This window comes from Pezoporus flaviventris, unplaced genomic scaffold (genome assembly GCF_033815535.1).
Source record: "Pezoporus flaviventris isolate CSIRO_AGI_PZ_B2104156 unplaced genomic scaffold, CSIRO_AGI_Pfla_v1 ptg000005l, whole genome shotgun sequence".
Lineage (NCBI taxonomy): Eukaryota > Metazoa > Chordata > Aves > Psittaciformes > Psittacidae > Pezoporus > Pezoporus flaviventris.
The window spans coordinates 11,606,979-11,627,663 of NW_026892553.1; positions in this window are offsets into that span (position 1 = coordinate 11,606,979).

Below are 20,685 nucleotides of genomic sequence, written 5' to 3' on the forward strand. Positions count from 1 at the left end.
TGTGTCAAATTTGCAAGCTAAAATTCCCTTAATTTCAGCAGTTACATCACAGATAACTTTTATCTATTCATCTATCAAAGTTTTTCCAGTAGCTATGGACAGAAATCATTTCAGGGATGGCAATTAACACACAGAGGCACTCATTTGCACTGCAGCTCATGCCAGAACTAGGAACTGCTACCCTTACCCAGTGCACACAGCCCCTTGAATGCCTCTCTGGGTTGGCTCCTAAACCCTTGCCGGACTGATTTGGTGTTGTTCTTTCCTAATACTCCTTACCAGAGGGCACCTTTCCTCCAAGACACCCTCCTCTCCTTCTGAAACCACAGCCAAACAGCTTCTTGGTACCACCCCCCTGCCACAGCAAGCTGTGGCCTCTGCTTCTCCAGAGACTGTCACACCAAGGCAGGGGCAGTCTCACTTTTGCTCTGTAGCTTCAAGCTACTCCACCCTGTTTGATACATGACAGAATAGCAAAGGTAAGTACATTGCCTATCTTGCTATATCACTGATTACATAAATATGAGCTGCCATTGCTGTGGCATTTGGGTGGAAGACTGTCTGCAATCATTATCATTTCCTAATGGGTACAGGTAGAAAATACAGCTTACTGTTTCATCTGGCTTTAGTCTGAAATGCAGACAGGTTTCCTTCAAGCTGACTTCACTTTTTCCTACTTTAATGAGTTCTTCCAAGGAAATTCCTTTATTTCAATGTGAATTGAAAAGCCAGGGGAGAGCTAATGTGAGAGCTAATTATATACTGAAAATAAATATGCAGGACAACACTCAAAGTCATCTTAGGAACCAGAGTGTGCCTGTAACCAAAACTCAAGCAGCTTTATATGCTAATTGTTACTATCTTATAAGGAAATACATGTCAAGGGAAGAAGGTTTACTTATTCAGTCTGTTATAAATAAGGAAGCTTAATTACAATATACTGTGGACATAGTATTAAAATTGTATTTAAAAAAAATGTTGGGGAGCATTCAACTGAAACACCTTCAGCCTAGTTTCCTTGCTATACATGGGTCAACACTCCTGCCATGAACCAAGCAGGGACGTTTTCTTTCCTAGCTTTTCTCAGGACAATGAGGAGAGCAGCGTCCTACATTCTGAGCAGGACAGCCATTTTACAAACAGTTTCTCACACTGAACATGGCAATTATTTCCCAACACTTTATCTTGCCTTATGTACTAAATTCTTTAGTCCTAATTTAGACAAAGCCTGCACTGACCTGGATTAAGTCTGTAAGATCTGACCCTGTACCTCTCTTCTGAATAGAGAAAGGTTGCAGCCCAGCTCTTCTCTGGGTGATACCAAGATGGTTTCCTGGCATAGGTTTCAACTGCAGCAGGCCTGGAGCCCTGGTTGTTTTATTGGTTTTGTCTGGTTTTCCTGGAAGCAAACATGTAGCAGGGGATTTTCAAGGCAGCACAGATCTGAATAAACCACCATCCCCATTCACCTCCTACAGCCACTAGCCCACTGTGGAAAGAAAGAAATAAAAAACAATCACCAAATTAAACCTCTTGACACCATGTCACAATTTTTGAGGTGTTTTGTCAGGAGATTCTGCAGCACATTGGGATCTCTTCAAGAAATGTTCACAAATATTTCTATTGGAGAGCTCACATTTTGCTAAATTGTCAAGTTTGTTCAGTTTGTTCTGTGCCCCAAGTTAGGTTCTGATAACAGGACATTGGGTAAATTTCCATATTTGCAGTGACATAATATCATCAGAACCTTGACCCCAAAGAAAGAACGATTTTGTTGGGGGAAAAAAAGCAGAATAATAGGCCAGGTGTTTGAAGAAAAGACAAAGAAACAAGCACAGTAGGGTGTTCTGACTCACAAGTCGGTATTGAGAGAGAAGTATTCATGAAGAAAATTAATTTAAGAAGTATGTAGTTCAGGTTTTGAGCCCATAAGTTCCTTTCAAAAACAGATTAGTGATTAAAAACTTTTTTAGTCTAGCAATCTCTTAAACAATTAGCACAGTAATTGGAAAGGGACTACAAATTCAAATCTAGATGGACATAAAAGAGTTTCCCCATAGAGCTTTGCCTTGGTTTTGTGGGTAACTGGCATGCACCTGCCTTTACCATCAGTGGGGTTGAAATACTGAAGAAGTGCTCTGAATAGGGATACAAATGCCCCAAACAGTAATGCCATACAAATTACTTAATTCATGTAAAGTAATTGTATTGATTATGAATGTGTGAGCGACTCCTTTATTTCAAGTTACATGAGATGTAAACCACCAGCTTGCAATGGGGTACTCACTGCAAATTTGACAACTGTAGGGTGGGGTGTTCCTTTTATTCCTTATTCTGAACAATAAATACAAATGCACTGCCGCATGGAAATAGAGATGTGCTGCCTTTCATTGAAACCAGGTAAATAAGAATTTCTCCATAAAAATTCTCTCCTCCAGCCAGGTAATAATTCTGCTCCACTTGTTCATCCTGCAAAAGATGCCTGAAATCAAAGGAAAAGGAAGATAAGGGAGAAACATCCCCAGATTTCACATGTTTTGCCCCAAGGCAGAACATTTTTTTTCTTTTTGCTGTTACTGAGATTTTTAACACTTGTTCATATTCAACCCTGTCATTAAATGCCATGGATCACAGTTAGACACAGCCTACACTGCCAAAAGAAAATAAGAGAAAAAAAAAGAGAGAGAGACGGGGGTTGTGCATGGTGCATCCCTGCTATTGTAATTGTAGCTACCAGTAAATGTTTGAGCTGTGGCTTCCCAGGAACCTGTATGAACAAAAGACTGACAGGAAGAAGCCTGTGATGCTATGCATGTCACCTGTACCTCACTTACTGAGCTACACAATCACACAAACGGCACAGAATGCATTCAAGGAGAGGACATTTCTATAGCCCTTATATCCAAACAGCTCTACCTATGGATTATAAAGAAATCGAGCTCGTCGGTTGCGTTACAGTCTGCACTGATCTACACGAAACCAGCCCCACGCCTCTGGGCCCCTCCGCGGCTGCTGCCTTGCCTGGAACACCGGCTCCCTGGTTCCCCCTATGGCCGCAGGACACCATCCCCTCGGGCCTGCTGCGCCTCCTCCCTCCCCCCGCTCACCCCCCGGTGTCCCGGGGCTGTTCCTCACACTTCTCCCCTCACTCCCGGCTGCGCTTCCCCTTCCTAACCTCACGTTCCCGAGGCTCCCTCAGCAGAGCCCTCAGCTCAGCGCTGCCCTGTGCGGGGCTGTTGGAACCGGCGGGAACCGGCTGTGCCCGGCCCGGGGCAGCCCCTCAGCTTGGCCCTGCAGCACTGCTCGCAGCCATGAGTGCTTGACAAGGGGCACGTCAGAGGGTCATCCTCACACCAAGTACTTCCCCAGGGCTTAACAAACACCAGCCTTTAACTATGGCCACGCTTACTTTAACTAAGGATGGACTTCCTTTTATCCATACATAACCTGTTTGCTCACTGCCTGTGTGCTGCTTCCAGGTTTGGGTGCTGCCCCGACACCCCCCCTGAGGTACAGGGCTGTCCCTGCTGCAGATGGAGGAGCACCCAAGAGCAGCCAGCTCTTCAGCCGCTTGTCCTCCCTTCAGCCCTTGGCCATGCTGTGCCCCACACCCTCAGTATCCGGATTGTTACAAAGTGCGAGGTTAACTCTCAAGGACTGAAGGTGTCCAGTCAAGCAGCGTGTCAAGGCACAACTCCTGCAAGGAACATAACGTTCGTGATTAACTTCATTTCTTGGCTGCAGCAGCATTTCCCATATTCCAGCTGGAGAACTGCTCTGCGATGGCTGGTGGGAAGTCACTGAAGAGTGGAAAGAGCCTGCAAAGTCACTCCGATGGAACAACAAAACTTTTACATTAAAATAAATATGGAATGGGCAATTCTTATTTGTTGTTTTGGGGCTTCTTTTATTTTTATTTTAGAAAACCTACCTTATCCGTAATGACCTGCAGAAAAACTGGGACAAAATACCTGATGTAGCTGTTACAGATAAAAACTTGAGCCTGGTGTGAGCAGCATAGTGACATTATTGTGAACTAAAGCAGAAGCAGACAAGACAGCCTGAATTACAGTTTCATCTGGTTCAAAAGGGTTGCTAGTAAAATGTATTTAGGTGATCTGCTAAAGAAAAGAACACATTGCATTTTGTAAGTACCCAGTCACAGCTAGAGATTGTGACAAAAGTTGACTTTCACACACAATTAAACAAAATAATTTCAGTTTTCTAGTTTCATAGAAGCTGATCCACAGAATGCCCTATCTCCAGGGTTATTTTGTACTGATAAAAAATCACGGGATTAATGTTTGTGAAAGAAGACAAGAAAGGACAGCATTATTATAGCTTTATTTTTCTCTATATATCCCAAAGTGAAGATAGGAAGAGAAGTGAAGCAGGCTGCAATGTTAATGTATGAGAAAAGCCTGGAGACACTCTCATCAGCGAGTTATCAGAACACCTAAGTCTTACTTCTGTTCATGCTCTCTCAAACTGAACTAGCAGAGAAGTTGCTGACTGCAGCAATAAAGTTGTCAGTTGATGTTTTAGCAGTAGTACTGTTCACCTTCTCTCTACAGAGCTAAGCAAAGAGAAAGCAGAGTGAGGTCTGGAGGATGGAAGAACAGGTGGAAGAGATTCACACTCAGTTTCCAGGTCCACAGCAGGGTTTCTGCTTTGGGACTGTGGCGAGTGCACTGCTCTGAGCACAGGCCTAGGTATAAAACAAATATCCCTCCCCAGAGCAAAGTGGATGGCAAGTGCTAAGGACTGCCAGGACACAGCCTTGAACACAATAAAAGAGCACATCCAGGCATTCCCAGAGCACACACAAAATTCTCAGTTTTAAAAAGAACTCAACCTGCATCTCAATTTCTTACCCCAAGTCCGAGAGAAGGCAGGAAAACAACTCATTTGTTATTGTCTCCAGCACAGACATGGCCATCACTAATGACTCTTACAGAATTTTACCTTATGAAGATGCCATTTCAAGAACAATTATTCTTGAAGGCATTTAAGGCAAAAACTTATGTCTATGATGAAGTCAAATGGTGACATTATTCACAGCCTCAACACTGAAGCACTGTTGGTTGTGGAAGAATACTTTGATCGGGTTAAAACTTAAGCAGGGGAAATTTAGATTGAACATAAGGAGGAAGTTCTTTACTGTCAGGGTGGTGAGGCACTGGAATGGGCTGCCCAGGGAAGCTGTGAATGCTCCATCCCTGGCAGTGTTCAAGGCCAGGTTGGACACAGCCTTGGGTGACATGGTTTAGTGTGAGGTGTCCCTGCCCATAGCAGGGGGTTGGAACTGGATGATCTTAAGGTCCTTTCCAACCCTAACTAGTCTAGGATTCTATCAGAGAAATAAAAAACAGTGCAGGTCATTTTCATGAGAAAATGAACATGCATCAGCAGTGTGTGCTTGCAGCCCAGAAAGCCAACCATATCCTGGACTGCATCAAAAGGAGCATGACCAGCAGGTTGAAGGAGGTGATCCTGCCCCTCTACTCTGCTCTTCTGAGACCTCACCTGGAGTATTGTGTGCAGTTCTGGTGTCCTCAACATAAAAAGGACATGGAACTGTTGGAACAAGTCCAGAGGAGGGCCACGAGGATGGAGCACCTCCCCTATGAAGACAGGCTAAAAAAGTTGGGGCTGTTCAGCCTGGAGAAGAGAAGGCTGCGTGGATAACTCATAGCGGCCTTCCAGTATCTGAAGGGGGCCTATAGGGATGCTGGGGAGGGACTCTTCATTAGGGACTGTAGTGATAGGACAAGGGGTAACAGGTTAAAACTTAAACAGGGGAAGTTTAGATTGGATATAAGGAGGAAATTCTTTCCTATTAGGGTGGTGAGGTACTGGAATGGGTTGCCCAGGGAGGTTGTGAATGCTCCATCCCTGGTAGTGTTCAAGGCCAAGTTGGATGAAGCCTTGAGTGATATGGTTTAGTGTGAGGTGTTCCTGCCCGTGGCAGGAGGGCTGGAACTTGATGATCTTAAGGTCCTTTCCTACCCTAACTATTCTATTCTATTCTAGTCCTTCATATGTCTGTACAAATCCAGTCCTGTGAGACTTAGACACGTACATCTAAGGGTAAAATGCCTGACAATGAAAAGAAAGTTTGATTATTGTAGCAAACCTAAAAGCACCCTCAAAATCCCCACTTTTACTACTTAAAAACTCACATTCACACCCTGATTTTCACTAGATGGTCTCCATTTGCTGTTAAATCTTCTTGGCATTCTCAATAAAACAGTGCGTTTTGTGGTAAGTCCTTATACTCTAATAATGATTTAAAAAGAAGACATTTCTAGACTAGAAAACAAACAAACAGAAGAACAAGAAAAACAAGAAAACATCTAGCTCCATGCACACCAGGCATCAATGCCCTCAGCACCCTGCTGAGCCAGGGATCACTTTAATTAGGGCTAACCCAGCTCAATCTGTTAGTGAGAGGCACAGGAGAAGATCTAACCCTACTGAACTGAGTCTGCTCCCACTGATGTATACTGTTAACAGTACAGAGTTTAGAGACATTAATAGCTACTTCTTTACTTGTAGTAGCCAGAAAGGGTTTAATTGATATATTTGTCCAATTTTAGAAATTACCATTCACTGTAAGTATCTGTTTTCCCCTTGTGCCAGGAGGCCAAGCCATGCTAGACAACCCAGAACATTACTCTTCACTTCCAGAGCTTGCTGGTGTTACCTGGGGGTTCTGGTTGCTTCAATTTATTATTAATCAGTTACATTATGCCTTGCAAAATGTATCTTTAGAAGTTATTTTCATAACACAGCTCAACTGAAATCATGGCTGCATAACAATAAAACAAGCCTACAAAGTTACAGACAGATAATTCCTACATTACCTACAGGAAAGAAGGATGGGGATTGTAAGAACATTGTTTCTTCTCTCCCTTTAAAGTTTAAAAGGTGTTACATACGGACTTTGCAGTTTGGCAGCTATACACCAGAACAGACAGAAACTATTCTGTTCTCTGCTACAATTTCAATATGGACAGGTCTCATACGCAATGCAATGGATTCACAGCAGGTCCTTAGAAAACACTGTACTTTTAGTACCTTGGAGTAAACAGGGGACTTCAGAAGGAGAAAAATGAATGCAACAAGCAATCCAAACAAATTTTAAAATAATTTCACGAATGGTTTCCCTTTCAGTAGGATAAAAAACTCTGGCTACTCTCTAAAACACTCAACTGATGGCTTACTTATTAGACAAAAATTAGTGTCCATTCAACCATGAAGAAGACAAGCCATTATACGCTGAGAGAGATCAAACTGACATCAGCTACTGTACATCTTGACACTTACTACATAATAAAAGCAAACTTTGCTATATGTGGCTGATCTAACGTACCTGTCAGTTATCACCATCTCTGCTCAGATGAGTTTGTGTGTCACCTATATACATGGAACAAAACAAATAAATAAATTGCAATGTTATCTCTTCAAGCTGCTTACACAGTAAGGGAAGAGTGCTTAGTATTCTGTAATGGAGTTAGGAGTAATTTACTGAGAGATAATGTCTTTTGGACCTAAAATCTCCTGCCTCCTGTAGAGCAGACAAATAGAACTATCTAACAGGAAATGGGGCATGATAATATTGCTCTTTAAATAGAACTAACAAAATGGAAATACAATAGGCATTACAAAATATACAGCTAACAGTTACCAAAACCTTTGATGTTTTTATAGTTATTTACTGCAAGAGATTGTATTAGCTGCTCCGGCCCATTTTAATACAAGAAAAGATTAACTTCTTTTTTTTTTAAACACTTAAAAAAAAAAAACAAAACAAAGTTAAACCTCTGAAGGAATCGTCTTGAGTACCTGGAGAAACTGAGTATAAGGAGGAAAAACCATATTATTGATGAAATAATAGATTCATCCCCAACAGTGGTGCACACAATGGACTACAGCTGTAATAGCACTGATGGTTTGATCATCCAGAAACTAACCATCCTGTATCTGAACAGAGGTGCAGCAGGGTGCAGAGGCTGGGACACTTGCCTGGGACTTGAAAGACTTAATTCTATTTCTGACTCTGTTCCTGCAGCTCCACAAACCTTAGGCAAGACATTCCATCATTTTGCCACACTTTGCCCTGTCTGCAAAGCACAGTCTTAGGGAGAGGAGCATCACTCGCCCTGCTACTTTACAGCAGCACCAGGATCCCAAGCTCAGCACTGCCACAGCGCAATCCCTGACATAAGTCTTTTCAGAAGTGATTGTCTGGGCTCTCTCTCAACTTGCAGAGCTGATCTTTCCTGGCAAAGTCAGGAGGGGCTGAGTCAGCAGAAGCAGTGGAATCGAGACTCGAGGAATGCTTCTCACAGCACTGTCACTTATATGTATCATCCCTTCTCTGTGTAAAAAAATCACAGATTTCAGACAGCAGTAAGCTCTGTCATGGCATTGCAAATCTGATTCCTAAAGAGATCTAGGCAGTAGACATCCTTGGTGTGACAGAAGTCTTTTTTCTGTTATGTTCTCAACCACACCACCACCTTTCTCTTTAAGCCATGCTTCCAGCACCAGTTCCTGAACTTCAAAAGGAACAAAACAAGTCTGAAGGACTGGGAAATTCACCATGGCTCCTGGCTCAGAGTGATGCTGTGATTACGTTTCTTCCTCAAAAGAACTTGTCAGCTCTCCTCCAGATTGCCAAACACAACCCTTCAGCACAGCACACTCCTGCCCCTTGCCTGCAGCCCCAAAGACAATAACCAAAGTCTCACAGAACAATTACATTTGTTGAGTTGATTTTTAGAAGTAATTTTACCTTTTTTCCTGCTTGATACATATAAATTCCTTTCATTGTATTCCTTCTTGATTGCATCACTATACCAAATCATCTTGGGTCTGCCCTCTTTTTTGTCTTTCTTTTTCTGAGCCTGCTGATACTTCCCTAGCCTGAAAAGATAAATTATCTAGGGACAAAATTGTCACTGTAGTAAAAAGTGAAATGACTGTAGCAACCCAAACCCAGCTCCACTCTGCAGCCTAGGGTCAAGTTGAACCTCCAGCCACCAAGAATGCTGCTTTATAACATGTTCAGGGCACTCTGTGCTGAGCTCCTTTCCAGAACACCTCTTTAGTCCTTTTGGTCGGTGTCGCTTCCTTCTCAAGAAGCTTTTTCAGTACAGAGTATTTATCAATGCTGGATTCTCTGTGAAGTAGAAGAGGTGGGAAGATTCTCTTCAGTGGAAGATTATCTTAAATATTTCACTTTTCCAAGTAGCTCTGTGAATACAGGGAAGAAATACATAACTTAAACACAAGGAGTTACTGACCCAGAAGTGATTAGCATTAGTGTAAAGCTTTCAGACCCTTTTTCATCTTATTGATTCTAAGAAGAATAAATCCGTAAATGATAATAGGGCTCAATTTAAATTACCAGCAAGTGCTGCTTTTCAGCTCTCGTCAGACAATCATGCTGTTCAATCAGCTCCATTCTGTATGTACAAACCAAATTAATGTGTATAAAACAGTCGTAACTCAGGCCAGTTCTCAACAAAAGAATCTTTTATATAGCACAATACTGCCTTTTATTGACATATTTTTAATTGAATCTATAATGCTATATCCATATTCTGCCTAATTATAGCAGAAAATACATATATCTTTCAAAACACTGACCATACCTTTCCTTTTGTGAAGTTACCACAGACTTTAGCAGGATAGAAAATTATGTTCTCAGTTAAGCCCAGATTTGTTTATGAACACTAATGGGCATGAGAAGACACTTCTGAGCCCATCACAGCCAAGCAGCATCTCAAGGATGATTACATGAACACACTGAATTGTTCAGGCTGGGTCCTCACTCGTTGAAGCCGATCTGTGAAATTGCCTCTCAAAGTCAGAAGGCACCGCAGCGTGTGACATTGACAGAGAAGCCTCCAGTCTGGAAGAGTTGTTTAAGCAACTGGTTTGTTTCAAAAAGGGATCTTTCTTTCTTAACTTGTGCTGGTCATTTTAGCAGGGAACAGACAAGTCTGAGGAAGCCAGGATACTACTTTAAAGGGCGAACTCCTGGAACAACAGAAGCAGCAATGTCAGGAAATAAAGAATTAAAGGTGAACTCTGGCAAATACTTCTGTGTCAATCCAAGATAATTGCTGGTGAGAATATCTTTGCATGGGCAGCAATGCTGGGGTAGGGAAGGTTACTTGCTCTTGTTGCTGCCATTTCAACCAGGATGACTTAAAAAGAACTAGTGGGAGATTCCACAGAGATGAAGGAAAAAGAAAGAGCACAGGCTGTTTATTTCCATTTGACACCGCCAAGCCCAGATCTTGCTGTGCGTAAGAAAAATCCTGTTGACAGCTTCCATTACCTCTGCAATAAAGCCCCAAGCTAAGACAACAGCACATACTCTTTAAGAACACACATACCATACCATGGTTACCAGTAGCAAAGAGCAAATAAACCCAAGGCTAAAATCAACTACATCATTGGCATCGATTTTAACACGGGTAGAACTCCATCTGAAGGATGGACATGGACAATTAGTCAATTTTATTGCTGGGCTCCTGTGACAGGCCTGCTCTCCATTGACACTATGCATGGGGATCCTATCTAGCATTTTGCTTCAAACACTCTTCCTATTAAGTCACCCCAAACATATATTAAGGTGAATTACATGAATGCAGCTGCTCTTACATGCACACAGACACAGCCAGCAGCTGGGAGCACCAGACAGAAAGGCAAGTCCTTTGGCAGTAGACAGACATTCCTCCTGATCAACACCTATATAAAAGAAATTTGTAGTGCGTGTGATTCAGCTCCACTTCCTGCTGTACAAACACACTTGCCTGGCATTCAGGTGAACAGCTGAAGTGTGCTAACCAGTGATCCTACTTGGTGCAACAGCCCTCCACACGAGTGACCTTCTCTTCCTCTTTCTTCACATTTCCCTTCCTGAGGAGTTTGTCAGGCACTGCAATTAAAGCTCTGTGAGCACTAGTGGAGGTAAAGTAAATAGCTGTTTAATATCTCTGGGGAAATATTTAAGAGGTGTACCGAGATGTATTTACTGAAGATTTCACTAATTCAAATAAATCAAGTTAAAATTACAGACCAGACTGGCTAACAGTTTTCTCAAAGCCCTTCCATTCAAAAAAAGCAAATTAAAACTGGTAAGTTCATTTGTCCTTTGCTTTCTGCCTGGGAGCAGAGTTGACATTGATATTGTGGTGAAAGACTTTAGTATTTAACTACTTGAAGAAATTCACATTACCACAGTGTCCTTTTAAATTGCTGTACTTATGTTCGCCACATAAGTTGCTATTAGCAACTGTAAAAACCCAAACCCAAGCCTGTTATATTACTGTCTTGAACATAGCAATGATTTATTGTACTAAATTCTTTGGAGCTTTCTTCACTCAATGGAAGAAATAAAATTAAAATGCTATCCATGAAAAAGAACTATTTCTTCCAAAGTGTATGTATTATTCACTGTAAAAACAGACTTTAAAAACTAATGTAGCTGACAAGTAATCTCCAAGTTTTATATCATGAAGTAAAACGGGTCCTTGTGAGAATACTGACTTGCCCCTTAAACACCACTTTTCAGCTTTAAGCTAATTTAAAGTACATTGCTAAAATCCTTACATTGAAGGGATCTGGGTTTCTCTGAAGCATGTGACAATTCCTATTTGCCCTCCAACACGGTATCTCTTTTTTTATATCGCGTTTCCAAATTTGTATTGCCATGAAGCTCTAAAGAGTTGGGTTTAGACAGTCTGTATTTAAAGATGAAGCAAGCATTTTATCTAGGATAGATCAAACACTTGAGATAAGCTGCCACTAAATATTTAAGAATGTTTCTTGAAGACTGAGTCTACCTGATGTTTAAAACAAATGAACTTTTAAAATATCTACTTTACTAAATGGAAAAACATGTCCCACATTCAGATTTGGTGACAGAGCTTTCCATTCAGTTAAACATGCTACAGAAATACCAAGCAGAATACTTGTTCCTGAAACAGTCACCCTCATCCTTAACAACACTGAGTGACAACAGGGCTCAAATAAAAAAAAATAAAGAAAAGCAACATGCCAGTAGGGCCTCATTTACCAACCTCATTACACAAGACCAAATTAACAACTCAAATGAAGAAGGTCTGATCTGATAATACTAAAGAAGGAATAGATAAATAATTAAGTCAGGAATAAGACTGAGGGTCCTGCTCCTATTCTGCTCAACATGTGGCAGGATCCTGGTTAGCTCACAGCATTGCCAGATTTCCCATCTATGAACTGGGCAGTAACAGCTCCCCAACTTGCAAGAACAAACCAGGATCAAACAGCTTTGGTGCTTGATGTATGCAACGTAAGTACACCCACCTAACCCTATTTAAGTAACACAAGATTAACAAGAGCTTCAGAGAACGGAGTTCTTTGACTGATGTCATTAAGAAATGCTTATCTCACTGCCAATTTATATCTAAAATTGTAACTAGTCTCAGAACTTCCCTTTATGAAGTTTAAAGTTTATTGCCCTGCAGCAGCACAAAAACAGAAGCCCTTGCACATGTTCCATTATCAAGATCTCCAATATCAATAACAAAAAATTGGGTTCCAATATCAATTATATTCTTTATGACATTTTAGTCAGTGAGACAGAGCTCTTTAATAAATACCCATGGGTAAGGAACAAGGTAACGGTGACAAGAGGAGAAGTTGGCTCTGAATCACAGGATGTTGCTCCCATCATGTATATCTAGCCAGGTGAGCTTATCACTTTGGAAGAGATATATCCCCAAACACACATCACTAGAGACATGTGGTTACATATGCCTTCAGGAATGGGCTGAAATGTTGCTGAAGTGGGGCTTTCATATCTGGCTTTAAAGCATCAAATCCAACTGTATGGAGTTAAACAGGGACCAAAACTCCTTTTTCTTCCCCACAAAAAGACCATCTCCAAAAATACTTTTTTTTTAATTTAAAAAGTTACAGATGACCTCAGACTTTTCTTAAATTTTAGTTATTTTTCTGGCAGTACTGGAAAAAAAAAAAAAAAAAAAACAAACCAGTATCTGTCTATATTACCAGATCTTCCTGCTTAAGTGAATTTTTCTTGTCTCAGCAGAACAGATCCCAGATTTCCATGCTTTTCCGCTTGTAAAAACTGATGTTTTCTTCTGGAACAGAGAACTCAGACTCAGTTCAGTCATTACATTCATTTTTCTAATGCATTCCAGGTCTCTGGAGACAGGTGGTTCAGCATAGAGAGAGATAAATATAGCCGCTTCTCCATGGAGCATTCTGTTGCCTCAGGCTTCCAAATCCAAATTAAGTAGTTAATGATTTATGTATACACTGAGCATTAGCATCTTTGTGCCACCTTAGTCATCAGAACACAAGTGGCTCTAAAGAGGCTTTAGTCAAACAAATGAATATTGGGTTGAATGATTCAGCTTACTTCATGTAAACAGTTCCAGCACGTTCGCATTGATCATCACTAAACTGCACAGAGGCTGGCAGTCTCAGTTGTAAAGTTAAAGAAAAAACCCCAGCACTGCCACAGAAGCAGCAACGAGTCCTTGGCTCTTTTTAAAATTCAAGTTTTATCTCACTGCTTATGCCTTCTCCACATGTATTATCCAAGGTTGCAAGCATTCACTCACAGGTAGTGTTTATATTAAAGCTTCACTGACACCATTATGAAATTGCAGGACTGCATCTCTCACTTTAAAGATAACTTTCACCTTCCATAGTCACAAGAAACCCTGAACAAATCCCTCTAAAGCTATAGCCAGGGGCCAGCTGTATCTATGCATGTGCACAAGTAATAATAATGTTTTAAAAGTAATTTGCTGGTGCAGAGATCTAACTCAGACCTTTTAGACACTGAGAGGCAACACAGGGCAGGTATGAACTCTTCATCCTCAGGAAACCTTCTGGTTGCACATATTGCTCCTTAAACCAAAGTCTTCTCTGCAGGTTGCTGGGTTGGGTATTTTTTTCTTTCTCAGATCTGATACTCAATATGAATCCTTTTATCACCTCAGCATATGCAAAGATCAGCAAAAATACCATTTTGGATAAGGCAGCATCTAGCAAGAGCAGTGTTTAACAACTTTTTTCAACCTGCAGTTGCAAAGGCGGCTTGCTTTGCATACACCAGGTTTTGTTTTGCTAAGGATGTCTCTCTAGTCCTGAACAAAATCAACAGTCTTTGTCTAGACAGTAACAAAACTTTTTTCTTTGCAGTACTGCCCTACATTATGCAGCCTGTTATTTCATTTTGATATTCCTACATGCTGGAAAACATTACTTATATTGTGCCTTCTGCCTGCCATGACACAAAATTACCTTAATTAAACACTATACAGATATTTCCCCAATACTGGAATAATCATCAGTACTATCTGATCAGTGCATATTTACCCCAGTAAAGCCTTTTTGGACTTCTGTCACAAAATGCAATATCTAGTTATAGCAGAAATCCTCTCAGTCTAAGTTTTGTTTCACTGGGAAATCTTTGCAATGCTTTGTGTTCTTAACACTTCCATCCTTCCCCAGGCATGCTCACAAAGGGCTATTTCTATTATTCTGAACCATGGTACCAACTACAGCTCACCTTCACCTTCAGTCTTTACTATTGGTAAGAAGCAGATGCGTGGTTAAGGTTGTGGTGCTGCAATGCTGGGTGCAGCAGGGAGAAGTGCGAAGAAAGAAGCTTCACTTTCAACACAACAGCTGAATAGCAAAGATGAAGAAAACAAAGCACACTGCAATGAGATAGAGCAAAAGAACAAGACATGAGCCAGCAGACATTAGGCATCTCCTTTCCAGACCTAGTGCTCCATTGTCTGGAACCAAGGAGGCAGATCCTCACCATGATGACATTGCTGAATAAGGGATGCTATAAAAAAAACACAATCCTAACATGTTGATTCCTGCTCTGGAGCAATGCAAGTCTTCGCAAAGAACAGTGTAGTTCCTTTTAGACTTTTCCTCTCCTGGGGGAGGAGGTGCTGCAAGGGTTTACTCTTGCTTAACATAAATTTTCTTATAGACAATGAGTATCACTTTCCATAACCACACTTTAGCAGTGCATTTTTAGAGAACCATTCTGATGGCATCCAACTAGAAATGCACTGCCAATTGCAAAGCCAAGCATTCCAGTAATGAGCAAGGGTTGGATTTACTCTGCAAAATGTAAAGTAAAATTATCACAAAAGTAGAGTACTTGTGAACCTGCAGAGATGGCCTTAAAAGAAAAATCTTCTACAAGCAACTAGAATAGCACTAATTTTCCAGGTTTAATTAGTTCTGTTTTGCAGATGCAAGACCATTGCTGCAAATGGTTTGGTTTGACCGAGTAGAATAATTAAATTCTGAGGAAGGGCATGGTTACCCAAAGAAAAATTTTCTTTTCTCCATTTCTGATTATCCTGTGCTTCAGGTGAACTGCCATCAGTCCGGTAACAGCGGCACTGCTCAGCTGTATTCCCAGTGCCACATTGACAACAAGGCAATTCTCCGAATACAGAGAAGATAAATGGAGTTAATGCCACTAAGCAAACATGACATTTTTGTTGTACTGTGATCATAGATGAGTCACTAAGTAAAATGATAAATCACAAATCAATGTTACTAGGCTCATTTAGAGATGATTCTCCCTTTGCAAAGCAGGTAGAAGCTCTAAATTTATAGGCTAATGCGTTTATTCTGGCTGTAGCAGTCTCGTTATTGGTCTTAAGCATCAGAGTCTGCAGGAAATTTGTGTGCAATTAAGCTAAAGTGATGACCTCCTTATACACATTTTGGCACTTTTTTATCTGATAGTCTGTTGTGCAAATATATAAATGAATTGAAGCATTACATAGAAATTACAGCTAATGCAATACTAAGAAAAATAGACATATACCAGAACTTTAACACATATACCAATAAGGTATCTAGACCATAAATTACACTCATTTTATCAGTCTGCAAATGGGTTTATCAGTCCACAAATGGGTTTATACTAAGATTTTAGACTGCTTTGGTTTTGGTTGACTAACATTTGCAGCTTCTACAAACAATTTTATGATCTAAATTGTTTCAGGAGGAAGTGCATGGATTTGTTGAGGGACATGTTTATAAGTCACACACGCACTGTGAATACTTTCTATTTGATAAATAAATTCACCTTATTTAAACATTAAGCAGAAAAAAAAAAAGTATATTAAACCTACAAAGCGATTTAAACTATGTTGGAAAGCATTTGTCCATACATGAAAACTGATCTTCTTAAAATGAACCTGTCTCAGCTCTTTCTTTGCTCCCACTACGCGCAATAGAAGGTGGAACAAAAACCTGTGACAAGCCTATTTATTTCTACACAGAACAAAGAAAACATGGACTAAATCAACTGCCTTTTAATTGACTAAGAATGGGTAAAATACCAAGAAATGAGAATTATCTAAATAACTAGGAAAGTCTATGATGGATTAAAAATATCTTTTCAGCAACCCCTATGACAAACTGCCATATTGCACTTGCTACTTACTGTTTTCAGGAGGTATAGACAGGAACTAGCTGACAAGAACAAGTCAAGAGAGTGAGGTAGATATGAACAGCTTATATGTCACATTTTGAAGCTCTTTACTCTTCAGTCATAATTTAAAACTTCACTCCCTCCTTTCCAGATTATTTCAGCACATGCTTTCCTTAGGGGAGATATCCTAGAATTAATGACTTCGGAATCTGCTACTTGAGAGCCTGAGTAGGAAGCGTACCTTCGGGGGAGCCACGTTGCAGGCATCTGTCACAGAGACGGAAGTGCTATTTTGAACTTGGCATCGCAGTTTTCAGACCATTTGCTCTGTGTTTTTCCCTACTTACAAACCATCAATAAGGGGGATAAGCAAAACATTCACAAGAAACTTTACACCCTTGTCATGGTGGAGCTAACAACCCTTCAGCTCAGGTCCACACTGTGAAAGGAAAAGTGCATTTGAGCACCGAGCCATCTCAGCTCTTCTACAGCAGAAGCAGCATGCTGCTGCTGGACATAAGGCAACTTACATTTTGATGACATACAGGCATATTCAAGCTCATTAAACCTAGATGGCAATATTTAACCAATATAATTAGAAGCATCCCATTGTCTTGTGAGGCCATATTGCAGCAACCAGGAGAAATACAGTGCGTATGCTCATGAAGTCCAGGATTTTATAAGTACCAGGCCAACGACATCAGTTCTTCCAACACTGAAGACGGGTGTGCTGTAAAGATGAATGTTGCTGGATCATGAGACTTCCACGAAGAGGCTTCTGTGAAAAGAGCATAGAATTAAGAAGATACTGCTTTTTCTCAGGGAGCATGACCACTGCAAGCGCCACACACGCTGTTTCCAGCAAGCTGCCTCAGCTTACCCTGCAACCAGCCAGCATGCTCAAAGGCCTACCAATGGCATTTTCCCAGCTGAACATGAGAATTGATATCTGCTATAGTGATGTGACAATTTTAAACCAAAGACCTTATAAGCCATACACTGGGCAAAGATTTGTCTAAATAAGTATTTCACTTGATGACTATGACTTGTACTTCCTTATGCATTTTATTTTTATGACAGCTACTAACACAGTGATAGAAGACACTATAGACACTGTTATATCTGCACCACCACAGTGCTCAAAGTCTTGCCTTGCTAATTCTGCACAGGACCACTAAAAGCTTAACTTCGAAGAATGAACTTGAGATTCCAGGGATAACTCCTCACATGCTCTCTGCTGTTATGTGTTAGTGAGATTTTAAAGGGAGCAGCAATTGTCAGATAAGTTGGGGGTGTGAGGGGAATATATTTAACTAAAGAACACATCCCGCTGAAGCAGCATTTTCCTTAGCTCCAAAGTCCCAAAGCCCTGTCCAGCAACATAAAGGTAGCCAAGCTCCATCATCTATCCCCTGCCTCCTGGGTATCTACATTATGAGAGCACATTAAAAGTCAACTGCTTATTTTCTATCATTGCCTAGTATTTTTAACTGCAAAATTCTCAGCCCACATTGAGAAAGGCAGAATTTGAAACAGAGACCAGGAAATTTAAAGCATCAATGCAGCACGCACACATAAGTTAACACTGAACAGGAATATACTTCCACCCTTCAATTGCAGTAAGCAGTACCAGGCAAGAATCACCACAAACAGAAAAAGCAGATTTTTTCCCTAGTCACTGGAAACGTTATTATTGTAAAACTAACAGTGCTGTTACTGCTTCAAACACAGCGCAGGAGGAGAAGCAAATCCCCCTAATGTTGGTTTTAACAGAACAGAATAAAGGAAAGCGTTCGTAGCAAAGCAGCGTTGGCAGCTGCGGTCTCAAAGGTAAAATGACTACAGTGCTCCCTCCAGTGGCAGCAGACATGGGTGAATTACCTTCCGTTAAAATCACAGCAAACCGGGGGTCACATTCTAAATTTCAGCTACAATAAGTCTTTCTTTGAGAAGCTTTGCGACAATACAGCAGGTATTGCAACTGAAGTAGCATTAGGCAGACTCTACAGCCAAGATGAATTATCACACTTAAGCCTCAGGACTGTGGTCTGCATTATGAGAAACAAGTTTTTACACCAGTGATGCTGCTGAGAGCAAGACACATGAAAAATGCATGAAATGAGGCATCTTGGATCAGAAATGTGAAAAAAATGTTTTGACAGAGCACATACAAAGGATCTCAGGAAGCCAAACTGTAACTATTTCTGTACTGGGAAATGTTTGGGTCAAGTGTACAGCTCAGACCAGTAGTAAGAGCGGGCTGAGGACAGCAAGATCAATGGCGAATACCATGATATTTCCCTCTCAGTTTAGTAAAGGAAGTTTATACATTTGTTTTGCCAGTGTGAAAATTCTGGTTCAGCTTGAAACCAAACTGCCATCAAATGAGACTTTTTCATTGCAGTGAAACTTGATGCACTGGAGAGATAAATGAAGACATTTTTAAGGAGGGAGAGTAAAAGATCCATAACACACAGGGTTTAGTTGCAACCACAGGGTCTCACTTGACAAACAGGCAGCTGTTTGCTAGGAATATGCAACAACTCATCCATGCAACCATTACTTTGGTAATGAACTGCTGCAACAAGACTTCCTGGGAAAGTTCAGATGTCCAGAGCAGAGCAGACCAACTCACAGAGATCTCATGATTCAGAAAGCATCAACTTGCCCGCAGCTCCTAAGTGCTATCCAGGGAGCAGTAAGTCCTTATGACAAACAACCACCACAACGGGTCAAGGTCTTTGGCAACATTTAGATTTGTTTTGCTGCAAAACACTCTGCACTGTCACCCACCTGTGGGTGAAACTAAAACCCACAAGCAGGTTGCTGAAGTGAAGGCAAAGCACCACAACAGCAACAGCCTCTGCAGTTACTCTGCAACCTTCCAGTCACACACTCCACTATTAAAGATCTCTGACATTCGAAAAGACTTGCTGTGACGTGCAGTGTTCCTGCTCTCATCTGTCCCTCAGTAGCTACAGAAACAGGCTGGAATGGTAACAACTGGGCAGTTTTAACTTCTGTAACTGCTTGATGAGAATCAACGTCTGTAAGCATTTGATGAGACTTAGCTGGGATGAACAGGCAGTTTAGCTCCCCAAGATGATGCAGGCGGCTTTCTGAACACAGACAAATACATCCTTATGCCAAGTATTCTCTGCTCAGGTCTTCAGGGGCTTTTCTGCTGGATTCAAATGAAACAAGGAATTTTTCTATTACACCTGAAACTTCAGTATCGCAGAAGACAAGCTTGGTTCAGGGACAACACAGAATATACAGGTTGGCAAGTGTCCGCATTGTAGCTTACTCAAACACTGGTGACCGCAAAGCCAGTCACTGCTGTGTCCCTGCTGCTGCTGCATCTCTTGGTGCACATCACTTCTGGTATCCCCAGGCATATCTGCTTCTGCTGTAGCAAAAGAGATCGGGATTCACACAGTGACACAAGGGTGCCTGCATGATGAACTGCAAGAGCGTGGTAAAATGGCAACTTGTAAGTCCTATTAGGGATTTTAAACATGGCAGGGTAGGTGGTGGTTTGATGGCTATGGGTACTGAGGGCAACAGCAGAAAAAGTTATTGCTGGCAACAAGTGATGAGACTTCCTATATCCACACCTATATGGAATACAGCATATGTATAAAAAAATCCTCTGGCACAGAAATCAAAACTGAAGACAGCTTTCAGTACAAAATCTTGGGTTGTATCATTCACAACAGATCATTGTTTTCCTATGAAACAATTCTGACTGGATTTTGTGGCTAAAAAAGGGCACTAATTAAGGAGGGACTGGTTTACTTTCACAAAGAACAGCTACCATGTACCACTTTATTTGTACTTTCTGCCTGAACAGTGCAGAGTATACAAGCCCTACATACGAATGCCCCTGCTCTGAAGAAGATGCCACTAGTTTCATCAGAGTACCTTTGCTATGTCATCAATTTTAATTCCAACCTGTACTTCAATATGCACATAACTATTTTCAAAGACAATGAAAACTTGAAGTCAACAGCATCAGTCACCAGCACTGCAGCTTTCAGTAATTCCTTCACAACTTCAGAAAAATCTCTATAAACATTGTGTAAAATAGATACAGAATGTATAGAAGACAGGTTTCTATACAAAAGTGCATTTAGCAATACAATTAGCAGAGAACCTGGGAGGGGACTCCA